Source organism: Bubalus bubalis, chromosome 2, assembly GCF_019923935.1.
Source record: "Bubalus bubalis isolate 160015118507 breed Murrah chromosome 2, NDDB_SH_1, whole genome shotgun sequence".
NCBI lineage: Eukaryota > Metazoa > Chordata > Mammalia > Artiodactyla > Bovidae > Bubalus > Bubalus bubalis.
Genome location: NC_059158.1, coordinates 16243809 through 16257883, shown reverse-complemented (window position 1 = coordinate 16257883; position 14075 = coordinate 16243809). Strand labels below are relative to the sequence as shown.

The 14075-nt window shown below is 41.2% G+C and overlaps 1 long non-coding RNA gene across 45 annotated transcripts in view; it reads right to left on the bottom strand.

Annotated features, from left to right (window-relative positions):
* Window positions 1-14075, bottom strand: part of LOC102401727 — a 478204-nt gene that overhangs the window by 250272 nt on the left and 213857 nt on the right. For all 45 annotated transcript variants that reach the window (XR_006544458.2, XR_006544455.2, XR_006544440.2 and 42 more), the window contains one exon: window positions 10200-10345. This is a non-coding gene — a long non-coding RNA (uncharacterized LOC102401727). The remainder of the gene's footprint in view (window positions 1-10199; window positions 10346-14075) is intronic.

Below are 14075 nucleotides of genomic sequence, written 5' to 3'. Positions count from 1 at the left end.
GTTCCTCTGCCCATTTTTTTAATTGGGCTGTTTGGGATCTTTTTTTGATGTTGAATTGTATGAGCTATTTATATATATTATATATTTTATTTATATATATATAAAATATATTAACCCTTTATCAGTCTTTTCATTTGCAAATATTTCTATTTCATTAGGTCACCTTTCTGTTTTGTCAATGGTTTCCTTTGCTGTGCAGAAAGCTTGCTGAGTTTGATTAGGTCCCATTTGTTTATCTTTACTTTTATTTCCTTTGCTTTAGGAGATGGATCCAAGAAAACATTGCTGTGATTTATATCACACAGTGCTCTGCCTTGTTTTCCTCTAGAATTTTAATCCTGATGCGCCAACATTCCATAAGAGAAGAAAGCACTGGCCAATGGATATCTGACCCTATAATGGCCTATCTTTCACCCACTCTCACTTATTACCGCCTTTGTCTTCTCTTCTGATTCTGGATGTTTCAGTGTTGGTGAGATCACCCGGCTGCTGAAACAGGATGAGGGGGTCAGAAACCCGGGTGCCCTTTGCAAGGAAATGACAGCATCAACATAAGGAAAGATTAGCATACACTTTTGGTTTTTTCAGATCCTGAGAGATATAAGATCAGCTGTGGCTGCTCCAAAAACCAAAAAAACAAAAAAAAACTCAATGCCTTCTGAATATAAATTCTAACAGTGTTATCTACTAAACCAGTGTTTCCCACAATGTGAAGCCAGCCTCGCTGGGAAAACTCCAACATCCTCCCAGGAAGGCTCAAGCAGTCCAAGACATATCCTTTTTTTTCCTTGGGATTTGCCAAAATCAGACAGTGGGATTCAACAAATATTTCTAAACACTGTACTTAATATATTGTTCCCTGTGAGAATATATAGTGGAAGTGGTCCAGCAAGTAAGAAAACAGGCTGCCTTCTGTGTGTGATTAGATTAGCCTGCCTAAAGACACAATTTGTACAATCTTGTTCTATTTACAAGTTTGTTTGTTTTAAGGCAAGTGATTCCTTCAATTATTGATTTTTATCACTCTGGGCTTGTCTCAAGAATCCCTCAAATGCCACCACAATGCCTACCTTTTATACTTCAAACTACTCCCAAGGCAGTTAGTTAAGGACCTCAGATCAGCTTTAACAAGAGAAGGGTAGAAAGAAAAAGGAGGAAGTGATTATGACAAATTCTCCCACAGCAGCGGGGTAACTTATGGGGCTAGCTCTCCTGATTCACTGGACAATGGAAATAGAACAAAATCCAAAGTTTAATGTCTTCCCTTCACCAATGGGAAAGAAATGAACCAAGTTCAAGAAGCCATAATCATTCCCCCAGACACACACACACACACACACACACACACACACACACACACACAGAGCAACTTGGCAAATTGGTATTCATCCAAAACAAACCCTTCTTCTCAAGAATCTTTGCTATTTTTATAGCTGAACTCATGAAAAAAATCTTTTTCATTCTGGAGCCCTGGGTAAATTAAGCTAGAATTCTTAAATTTCTATTCTCATGCTAGTATGAGAGGCTGAAGTGTTGAGAATCCATGAGGAAGGTTATACTTCCAGGACCATCACAGTGAGAAAGGAACTGGCCATCAGAAGCAGCCTAGCCCTTGGGCAGACTCTGAGGGGCTCAAAGGAGCACTTAAAACTTCTCAATGAGTCTCTCCAAGTCTGCCGAAATCCTGATCCTCCTCCAGGCAGACATCCCTCATCTAAACCTCACACTTACATCCTCCACAGTCTCAACATTCCAGATGCCTGGACATCAAATTCATCACGCAAATCTCCCACCCTTCAAACCCTGTCCTAACTCCCCAGAGGACACCTGCTGAACATTAAACCAAGATTGAGTTTCAAAGCCAAAAAAGTTACAAAATAAGAAGTCAGATTTTTCAAAGCACTTGCCAACAAGCTTCTCAGTGTTCTTTCAAGGTTTTCGTGAATGGTGTCAAGTTTTCCCAACGATTTTCCTATCTGCTTTTGCCTCCCAAGACATCCGAGGTTGCCAACCATCCACATGGTAGGAAAAATCTAACTATGTGAGACAGTGTAGAGCAGATAAAACATATGTCAAAACACGAAGCAAAAGGTCACTCTTTTAATCTTAATATTTACATGTATATATCAGAATTTTCACATTGGTATTATTAACTCTGTTAGTAAAGCCACACAAACCAGTGTATCAGAAGTGATTAAGCCATTCACCATATGAAAAGTACAGGGCAAGACAACAGAGCCTTGTATGGTACCTGGCACACACATATCACTGAATTAATCAATCAGAAGCCTTTGATATCTGCTAAACAGTCATCTCGGAGAAGGCAATGGCACCCCATTCCAGTACTCTTGCCTGGAAAATCCCAGGGACAGGGGAGCCTGGTAGGCTGCAGTCCACGGGGTTGCGAAGAGTCGGACACGAATGAGCGACTTCACTTTCACTTTTCACTTTCATGCATTGGAGAAGCAACTGGAACCCACTCCAGTGTTCTTGCCTGGAGAATCCCAGGGACGGGGAGCCTGGTGGGCTGCCGTCTATGGGGTCACACAGAGTCGGACACGACTGAAGTGTCTTAGCAGCAGCAGCAGCAGCAGTCATCTGCAGGGATACGCAATTTTCCTCCTTGGTTTCTATAAGAATTTGTAGATAGCTTTTATGCTTAAAGTACTATTTCCATAATTGCCCTTTGCTAAAGCAAACTAAAGATACATAATTATTCTCAAATCACCTCGAGATACTAACTTTTAACTTTATGTATAACCTCCCAGAGTATGACAACGCCTAGCCACATTCATGGATACATATAAACAAAGTATTTTTTTTTTTAAGTGAGATCGCAGAAAAATCTACAGCATTCTTTGAACGCCTCATTTAGTATTTTACTGGATATGTCTACTATAATGTATCTGACCACTGTAATACTGTTTAGATATTTATAACAAAATATATCAAAAAATAAGTTTGTGATAAAGTATTCTTGCAGTAAAATCTTTTTATACACATTTGATTATGCTATTAGGACAAATCTGCCTAGAAGCTGCACTGGCAGAACTATGAATAAACACATTTTGTGACTTTTGATCTTATATTTTGCAAAATAATCTCCAGATAGCACATAAAATTTCCCCAATATTTTGTATTTTCCCACTCCTATAGTGACACTGGAGTTTAGAATTATTCTCAAACTTAGCCAGATTTGGTAGTTTCAAAAAATGTTTCATTTTGCTTTATGTTGTTTAGAGGGAGATTTTTCACATATTTGAATATAAATAATATACATAGTATTTTGAAGCATCTCAGTAACATGTTTAAGAAGCTTTGGGGAACTAATAACAATTTAAAAGGTACAACATATATTGAAGCCCTAGTGTTAAATGTTTCTTCTTTTTAAAAATCGTTTAAAACTTCTGTAGGAATTTCCTAAAGCTCAATATACATCAGGATGATGCAATTTTGAAAGAGACATACACCTTTTTATTTAAAAATATTTTTTATTTGGCTGTGCCAGGTCTTAGTTGTTAACACGTAGGACTTTTAGTTACAGCACGGAGGGTCTAGTTCCCTGACCAGGGACTGAACCCCTGCATTGGAAGGCAAAGTCTCAACCACTGAACCAACCAGGGAAGTCCCAAGAAATGCACCTTTTTTAAAATAGCTCTTTCCCTTATTGTCAAATACTAAGGGATATTTGATGTTCATAATCTCTCTTTATCTCATGGCCCACTTGAGTTCTGCTTTAAATTCACATGTGTGCATGCACACGTGTACATCTACACATGCATATGCATACATCTGCGTACCTATATTTGATCCATATCAATGCATGCACACACACACACAGATACTAGACGATGCACTTTTCCCCTTGGTGTCAGTACATCAGCAACTGTGATGCTGTGAGTGACACTTCCTCTGTCCTCTAAGTACTACAGGCTGGTCCTGGTTCTGCAGGGAGCGGGCGCAGCCCCACACAGTCATCGTAACTGACATCTGTGGGCAGGACACCGAGGTACACCTCAATCACGTGTGCCTGGCGGAGAATGCTCACTCATGCACCTGCTTCAACGGTGTGAGTGCAGCCTGTGGGTTTCCCTTGATTGATGTTGGTATAACTGCTTCACGGGCTCTGGGGGTGAAGGGAAGTGGGCTCTGCTCAAAGCAGTTGGTGGAGCCTCGCACCTTCCACTTGACACTGTGCACGGAATAACAAGTTATAGAGGTGGGTGCCTGTGCGTGCGGACTCACCACGCCCTCACAGACAAACCAAAAAGGCACCCAAACTTAAAATAAAACAACAACAAAAAACGAGGCTTTGAAAACCAGGAAACAAGCCAGCAAAGGAAGCATCTGTCTCTTTCACTCGGAACAAACCTCCCCACCCCCCCGCCCCCAAGAATCATACATGTTTACACACACTCACACCCCACCCCACCCCCGGCTACCAGCATCCAAGGACCATCGACTTTACTACTTCCAGGCTTTCTTAAGGACTTACTTTTTATTAACTAAGTCAATTTGTTTCATGCCCAAAACTGTAACAGCATTCACAGAATCACCCTGTGCCACCAAAACAGAGACGGAAAAAATGCTTTCTTGAGCACATTTCACAACTTTCAACAAGGTTCAATCTACCCTAAAGTGGACGCAGTTTAGTAAATCATGTTCATATGGGTAACTCCTCGTCTTTTCACATCCATTTCTTATTTTCAAAACAAAACTAACAAATGTAAAGTCAGCTAAGGTCAAAACCCAATTTTGGGATTTCCAGTGCCCTACAAACAAACCCAGCCGGCCACACACATTCCTGGGCGAAGATTTGGTGAGATCCATAAGCTTCATTCCTTCTCAGACTGGACTGTCCTTTTAGTCTCTTCCACTGTAAGATCTGAGGCAATAACTATAATTTTAGAAAAGCCTGATAAGAAAAATCCAAGGCAAAAAATATTTGTATATTCTAGGAAAATCATATACACACACAAAATAAAATCTCCAATTGGATGCCAAAATACCTCTGGCTTTTAAAACCACTCCATACACCCAGCTGCAGGACAGATAGCAATTCTAGCAAAAATGTGATACTTGTTATTTTTGGTTGAACTGTGTAAAACTGCCGTTTTTGTACAACTGAAATACTAGCAACTTCATACGGATCAATTCAACTATTTCCTAAACATGCCACAATACTTCCAATGATTTGAATCTTGAGTGCAAAGAACCTTCATTCTCCAAATCACCCCACTTTCAACCACACTCTGCCCTCCTCCTCTCTTCATCTCCTTCCCTCTCTCCCTGAACCTCCTCCATGCACAGCATCAGGTAGAGGCTGGAAGAAAAAGGGGTTCTGAGTAATACCTGGAATCAGATCTAGATATGGGCCCTATTTCAAGGTCCAGAGGTAGACTTACATGTCCCTTCAGAAAGGTTTTAGAAGAAGGGCTCTAAAAATAATATTTTCTTCTTTTATGCCTTCTGCTCAGGGACCTTCTATTCTAATAATGGCATTCACTCATCCAAGGTGGACTTAAGACAATACTTGACGACATAACTGTTTATCACATGGCGTGGTTTGAATTCTAAACTCTATACCAAAGCTAATCACAGCTCACTTTTCACCTTTTATGTACATTTTCTCCCACTGGTCTCACAACAGCCTTAACATTTTCTAGCCACCTTGCTTCCTTCTTCTAAGAAGTTTTTCACTAGAACACAGGTGTTTTCCAGATATATTCACAAAGTGTAATACAGTAAGAAATTACTGCCCTGCTTTCCCTTACCATTTTGAGACAGGAATATGCATTTAAGGGAAATAGCCACATCTAAAGGAAACCCATCTTTGCAGGAAGTAGAAAAATAGGCGGAAAAACCGGTATTTCCTAACTACATATGTAATTAGCAGGAAGCCCACCTAGTATGGCAGTCAAATGCATTCTGGAACCTTCTGATAGATGTCAAAGGTCAGAGTTTAGAGAGAAAAGATATTGAGTGCAATAACGTAGAAAAAAAAATCCCTTGAAATTTTAAAGAATCTGTGAGCACAACATGCTGATACGCTGCTGTCTTCAATAGATTGCAAGCCTCTCAAGAACTAAATTCACCTCCCACTTTTAAGGAAATATATTAATTGATACACTGCTCTCGTTTCTGTAGCTTTCCTTCCATGAAAATGCTGGGGATCTTCAATCCTCAGCATTATCATCAAATTTATTTTGAATGTAATTGGGATGGGGAGACAGAAATTTCAAGAGTTCATACCATAATTACTGTCATGACTCAGTCAAAAGAAAACCAAGTTGTCTACCTAAAATGAGCTAAATTGTAAGATTTTTCTCTCTTCAGATAATGCCACCCCTAAGAACTCAGTTTCTACAATGTTACTCCCCTAGAGACACTGTAAATTCTGTATTGAAGACAAAAACAGAAATATGAGAAGCCCAGACACAAGTCCTCTCACTATCCTGAGTAATAGGAGTGTTCATCTGATTTTATAACATAGTGAATGTGACTCTATAAAAGATTGGCCTCAAGTCACCTATGATACATAGCAGCTAAAAATTACAATGATGGCTGATGTGTGTTGCATCATGGCTTTTTTACGAGTGTCAAATTTTCTACCTCAATTCATGTTCTTTACAACAACCATGAGGTGGAGAATTTTATTTCCATTTTATGCACAAGGAAACTAAGACTCAGAAAGGTAAGTTACTTGCCCAAATTGGCAAAGCTGGTTGTGAAACTAGAAGTCAAACCCAATTCTTCCCCATCCCAAAGTCTCTATCTGTTCTCCCCTGATCTTCTCTGGCAGAAGCCCACTGAGGAGTGAGTGTGAGGGTGCCAGATGAGGACTTCTATGTGCTACAAAGCCCCTGCCTTCCCTAATGGACACAGGTATGGGGCCATAGTTACTCAGCCCCCGCTGGTGTGTGCCATGGGAGATGATGGCTTTGGGGAAGCCAGATATTTTGGCTTCTTTGGGTAGATTAACCAGATTTTTATGTAATTAAAAAAGACAAACCAACATTGCCAGCTAGTTCTTTAAACACACACATACATACACTTCCTTGTAAGGGCAAACAGCATATTTGAGGGCTGGATCTGGCCCCATGGGCCACCAATTTATAATATCTGCCATACCCCATATTGATGTCCATTTATTATATCCATCCAAAGCCACACAACAGTCCAAGTCCAAAGGTTCCAACAGAGCCTTTATGAATTTATATTAGGGTTTTTGTTCAGGCTGCACATCCTTAAACTACAAATGGTCTCACTGGACATAAGGGCGGCACAAGCTTTAGCAGAAGCATATATCCATCACATGTTCCATGCCTGCAAATGAACATGAAAATACCATCCCAGCCACAAAGCAGACAAGTCCTAAAACAGTGACAGCAGCCCCTGGGTTCAAATAGATCTGCACTGCACCCGAGCTACAGACTGGCAAAATTTCCAGAAAGGTAGATCACAAAAGCAAAAAGTACCTGCAGGAACCACTCTTCCCCTAACCTTTCTTGTCCCTCTTTCCCCTTCAAGTTTGATGATTTGGCAGTTCTGGAACTCTTCCGAGGGAAGTCAAGACACTCTGCCAGCCCCAGCTGTTCAAAGCTCAGCTCAATCTGTTCCATACAGTTGGCTGTATTATCACAATAATGTGGCTACAGTTCACCTTCATTTGCTGCAAAGATCATTAACTATCCCTCAGAGAGATCCAGTATTCAAGACAGAGCGTGCCCGAGGCATAATAAACGGAGGTCTCTGGGTAACACAGTTCAAAAGAAGGTAAGACGATGCCAGCCAGGCCACCTGACAGTTCCTGCAGTCAGAGAAAAGGGAAGAAAACAAGGGCAGGAAGGATGGAAGAGAAAAAGGAAATGCAAGAATGTGCCTGGCAAACATGTATGTTCATGTGAAGAGTGAATAAAGAGGAAAAAAATTTTTTGAAATAAAGACAGCAGGACATTGAATGTTAAATCACAGTGGAGACATGATTCTACTTGTCTGGCAACTGAAACATTTTACTACTAGAGGGAGAGTGAATTTGGAAGGAGATTGAGAACAGAGCAAATGAATTACAATCCTATACAGGAAGAAGGCAATACTCTGGACAATTTCAGTACTGTAGAAGACGGTCAATTCAGTCAAACTGGTCATTAACTTGTGTATCTGACCTCCCATTCATAAATTAAAGTGTATTGTGGGTGTCTTTCTTCATTCAATTCACCCCTTCAATTAAAATTTCACACGAGCCTCTCATTTGAATCTTGTTCACCAACCAATAAGCTAGCTCTATAAAAACACCCAGGGATCAGGCTGTTCCGTTCAAATCAAGTACTGCAGGATACAAATACCCAAAGTTCTTCAGTTGATCCTGAGAGCATCAAAATCAATCCTTGTTCTAATGTGTGTGTTGGTCACTCAGCTATGTCTGACTCTTTGCAACCCCATGGACTGGGGCCCGCCAGGCTCCTCTATTCATGGAATTCTCAGGCAAGAATACTGGAGGGGGTTGCCATTGTCTCCTCCAGGGGATCTTCCTGACCCAGGGATCAAACCCAAGTCTCCTGCATTGCAGGCAGATTCTTTAACATCTTAGCCATCAGGGAAGCCCTCATTTGAATCTTGTTCACAAACCAATAAGGCAGTGCTATAAAAGCACCCAGAGATCAGGCTGTCCCCTTTAAACAAAGTATTGCAGGATATGAATACTCAGAAGTTCTTCAGCTGATCATGAGAACAGCAAAATGAATCCTTGTTCTAAGTGAGTTGCAACTGTTCTATTAATCTAAAGCAAATGCCAGTCAATAAAGGATAGGTAACTGGTGGTGATGGACAACTGGGAGTTGGTGATGGACAACTGGGAGTTGGTGATGGACAGGGAAGCCTGGCATGCTGCAGTCCATGGGCTCGCAAAGAGTCGGACACAACTGAACAACTGAACTGAACTGAAGGTGAAGCAAGAATTTTACTGGCAGGCCTCACCTGCAAAAGATGTATTGGGTTGATCAAAAAGTTGTCACGGAAAACCCGAACAAAATTTTGGTCAAACCAATACTTTCTTTGGAACAACACAGGTAACATATTTAAAAAGCAAAATCAATAGCTCTATTGTCTCCATCTTCACTATTTTCTTTACCTCTCTTCCTCGGTAAGAATTTATCCCTAAAGCAATGGTTCCCAACTGGGAGCAATTTTATCCTCCATGGTACTTTTCCAGTTGCACACCGGGGGAGTTGAGTGCTACTAGCAATTGGTGGGTCAAGGCCTGGGCTGTCACTAAATTCTATAATGCACAGGAAAAAACCCTACAATACAGAATTATCTAGCCCCAAACATCAATAGTGTGGGCATTAACATCTCTGCCTGAGAGTTGTTTCAGGGCTCCAACTCCCCTGTTGATAGTATTTTTTTTTTTTTAAACGAGCAGTAGAGCAGGAGTCTCTAAATACCTTCTTATTATCATTAAAATCCCTTCTCTTCACATAATAGTAACATTTAACATAAATGAAACGGAAGGCAAGGGGCAGAAATTTAAAACCAATTTAGAGTACAATGGAACCCTGGCAAATCCTATTATAGCACCAAACTGCATAGGGTTCCAACCAGTGATTTCATTACTAAAAACATTAAAAAGTAAATAAAAATAGCATAGTCGAATTCAATTCATCTAGGAGGTAGCTTCAAAACATATGGACCCAAATAGAAAAAAAAAAAAAAGAGAGAGAGAGAGAGACAGATTTATATTTATAAAAAGGAAAAACAGTCTTAGCCGTCTATGTGGAAATACACAAATACACATACACACACCCCACCCACAAGCACAAACACACCCACACCCATACAGAGCCAAACCAGAAGGCTCAAAACCAAACTCAAGACCCAAACCCAAAGCTCCCCTATTGGCTCTGAACAAAAGAACCTCCCCTAAAGGTGGAAAAAAAGTTGGGATTTAACCTCTTCCTGAACGAGGAGAAGCAATCCCCCCATCACACCTGGAAACTAAGTCGTCATCTTGGATGTATTCATCTGTCTTCAGCCCAAGAGCTCAGTGGAGTCAGCCTAACGTCTGTAGTGCTCGGCAGAAAATAATTTGCCGTGAGGTAATTTGGTGTAAGCTCAGGTCAAATCCTCATGTTGCCAAACGAACAGAACTGCCAAAAACCCTTTCCTGTTGCTTTAGCCCTCAGACTGATGTGGTTGCTCACCTGGTTGGCTGTCTCCTTGCTGGTGATTCTCACTCACTTCCTTGGGGTTTGAGGTGTGTGTGTGTGGCTACAGGAAGGTCTAACATGCTTGGGCTCTTTGGCTTTTCTGGATTCCTCTTGGCAGCCGCACTCGGATTCCACAGCTCCTGGGAAGGAAACAAGCAAAAGAGAGGTATAGTGTTGAACAGGGATAGAGCTATGACTTCCCAGACCGAGGAGAACATGTCCTGCCCTGCCAGGATGGGGAAATCGCTTTTGAAGTGGCGCCCGGGCCTCCCCAGTGCAGACCATCCACAAGCTATTGTTTGGGTGAAGACTTCCACTCGACCATTCAGATGCAGGGACAAAGGAATTCATTCACTGCCTACTGAACGCTCACCATACATGAGGTACTGCTGCTGCTGCTGCTAAGTCACTTCAGTCGTGTCCAACTCTGTGTGACCCCAGAGATGGCAGCCCACCAGGCTCTCCCGTCCCCGGGATTCTCCAGGCAAGAACACTGGAGTGGGTTGCAATTTCCTTCACCAATGCATGAAAATGAAAAGTGAAAGTGAAGTCGCTCAGTCGTGTCCAACTCCTAGCAACACCATGGACTGCAGCCCTATAGGGTCCTCCGTCCATTGGATTTTCCAGGCAAGAGTACTGGAGTGGGTTATCATTGCCTTCTCCGACATGAGGTACTAGGGGCAGGGAAAATGGGCTCAGGAAAGGCACGTGTCCTCAGAGTAGGAGAAAATATTCCAAAGGAAATTTTATTTGAACAGACTTTGTGGCAAAATGTTCCCTCTTGTGAGAATAGAATACTGCATATGAATTTGATAATTTATGAAGTTGCTCGTGTGTAACTTGAATCTGGTTTTGTTACCATCCTAGCCACTCCCAGGGTCTAACCCCAAAGCGGCTTTCATAAACCACCACTGACAGTATCAAGGTGATGAGATAACAGTGAGTTATTTGCCTGTGCTCTCAAAATGGGAGGAAACTTAGGGGCAGCAGGACCAGATCATTTCTACCGTGTCCAGGTCAAGCATGGAAATCTATTTGCAAACATGCTGATACCCACCAGAATGTATTTAAAGACTGAAAACCTATGCAGTTCAATCCCAGAAGCAAAACATGAAGACAGCAGCAATATTTAGCAATGGACACAAAGTAGTTTCAAGTCTGGGCAGAACTCTAGACATTATTGAATCCGCCAATGGTACTACTTTGAACAGAATTCTCATCCTAAAGGTAATTATATTAAAACTCCTGAAGATTTCCTTCTTTAAAGTGCTTCCCTTTGATCAAAGAAGATTAGGTTTGAGCAGGAAGGATGTGTGGATGGAGCTAGAAGACCAGGAGGAGGGGTGTGGGGAGGCTCCCCTAAATCACATCCAAATCCATGATTCAGCGGTTCACTTTGTAAAACGATAGATCAGTCATGTACTTTGTTTACTCATAAAACTAAATTGGCTTATTATCCAACATTATATTCATTGGACTTACTGAATAAATTATAAAAATTTAAATCACAAATGAATTATATAACCAAATGTGGGGTTTTACTGCATGCCAAGAATGTATTTTCTCCTCCAGTGAAATTTTCTGGAATAAATGCAAAGTTAATTGTAACACCTCCAAATCATCTTCAAGTTGCCCTGAATCAGAACACTGTGAACAAAGGAATCAAATCTATGTGTGTGTGTGTACATGCACAATTATCTTCATCTTACACAATCATGGATGGGACATCCAGCTAGTCTGCTAAGCAAAGCTGCAGTTGGGATTGCTTTAAGTTGCTTAAGTACAGCAGCCAATGTCAGGGCAATTTTATTTAAGAATATATTTTTCTGAATAAATATGGTGGATGCTACATTTTTGGGAGCCCTCCTGGAGAATATAAACAAACTATCGATGGGTACCCGTCAATTACAATCCTCCGCTAGCTTGTGGTATTTGTGATTTATGACAGGAATATCATTCATTTCCCTAGCAATCATGGAGAAGTCTGCTGAATTTTATATAATGTAATTGAAGAGACAGTAAGTCAAAACATATAAAGCATCCTTCATACTTATCTTAGCCATCTGCAAAGTTTCTTATAGGCACAAACTATTTAACATCATGTCAGGCAGTTTTATGAGTTTCCCAGGAATTTTAAGTTATTTAAACATGAGCATTTTGCTGTCCCAGTACAAAACCCCAAAAAAGCAAATTTTAGGTACTCAACCAAGGAAGTCTCCCCATGGCCACGCCATGCTTATCCACGATGGCTCACAAAAAAAGCTGAAAAAGCAGTGACACAGGCACTTCTGATCAAAGAGACATGTTAACGGAATAGCAGAAACATTGAATTTCCTGAGAAACATATGAAAAAAGACATAGAAACAAATAGCAAAAAAACCTTATATCCTATTGTGTGATAGGAGGCTGCTTGTTTGGTTTTTTTTCCTTCCCTTTTCCCTCAGTAAGATCAAGCTGGAGAAGGCAATGGCAACCCACTCCAGTACTCTTGCCTGGAAAATCCCATGGACGGAGGGGCCTGGTAGGCTGCAGTCCATGGGGTCGCTAGGAGTTGGACACAACTGAGAGACTTTCCTTTCACTTTCATGCATTGGAGAAGGAAATGGCAACTCACTCCAGTGTTCTTGCCTGGAGAATCCCAGGGACAGGGAGCCTGGTGGGCTGCCGTCTATGGGGTCGCACAGAGTCGGATACGACTGAAGCGACTTAGCAGCAGCAGCAGCAGCAGCAAGATTAAGCCTGATGTGAGAAATGCCTACATCCAACTCAAATTCATCAACTAAACAGAAAAAGGAAGTTAAGGAGGAAGGAAAACAAGAAGGAAAGAAGGAACAAGGGAAGCAAGCCCCATTTTACCCAGTAATGAAGGAAGACTGGCTGGAGAGGTCCAAGAATCCATGGACCTGAGTCCACATGGCATTTCCTTCATAGGAAACCAGAGCTGGCTATAATGGTCAGGTTTTCTAGCTGTGAGATGATGGTGGTGGTTCCTGTCCTTCACTGCCCCAGGCTTTTGAGCACTCCAGCCTCTAACACCCTCCCTGCCCGCCTTGGCCTACCCAGCCCTAACACTGTTCATAGCTTTGGCTCAAATGTCTGCAGATCATCGTCAGGGGAACTATGTCCTCCTTCCTTTGTGCCCTGACAGAGCTTTCCACTCCGCTTACACAGCACTTCTTATCTGCAGGCTGACTAGCTGACATTTCCTCCCACCAGAATCCAAATGCCTTGAGGACAAATTCAGCACTTTATCTTTTATCTCCAGAGTTTTGTAGAGGGTCTATAATACAGTAAGCGTTCAACAAACACCTGCTGAATAAGTACACCAGTGAACACAGAAACATATTAATTATTCCAAAGACTTAAAAATGGCTAGAAAATAAAGAACCTACTTTATTTATTTCTGCCCTCCAAACATTTTAAGAGTTCTAAAGACAGGATATTTTTAAATATAAGGGGAAACATGTTCTCAAAGAGAAAAGATAAATAACCTCATGCAAAATATCACAAGGATAGTGGAAATTATAAATTATAACTATGAAACTCTATAGTCTTTTGAAATCTATGTAGGGCTTCCCTTTAGTTCTACCCTTTCATCTTCCCTGAGATTTCTTTTTCCATTATTGAGTGGTTCAGGCTAAAGACCAAAATGACTCGTGGACACTTATGTGCAAAGACACAAAATCTCCCCACTCTTCACAAACATTCAAGATCCCAAGGCCCAGCAAAAACTCTGGATGGTTGCCCAGAGAGCTTTTCCAAACTGTTCCAAATGACTTAATCTTCCCCCACCCTCTAACTATGGCTTGGGGTTACATTTTACAACGACTATCCTAAAAAGTGTGCATTACTTATAATTGATGAAAAATA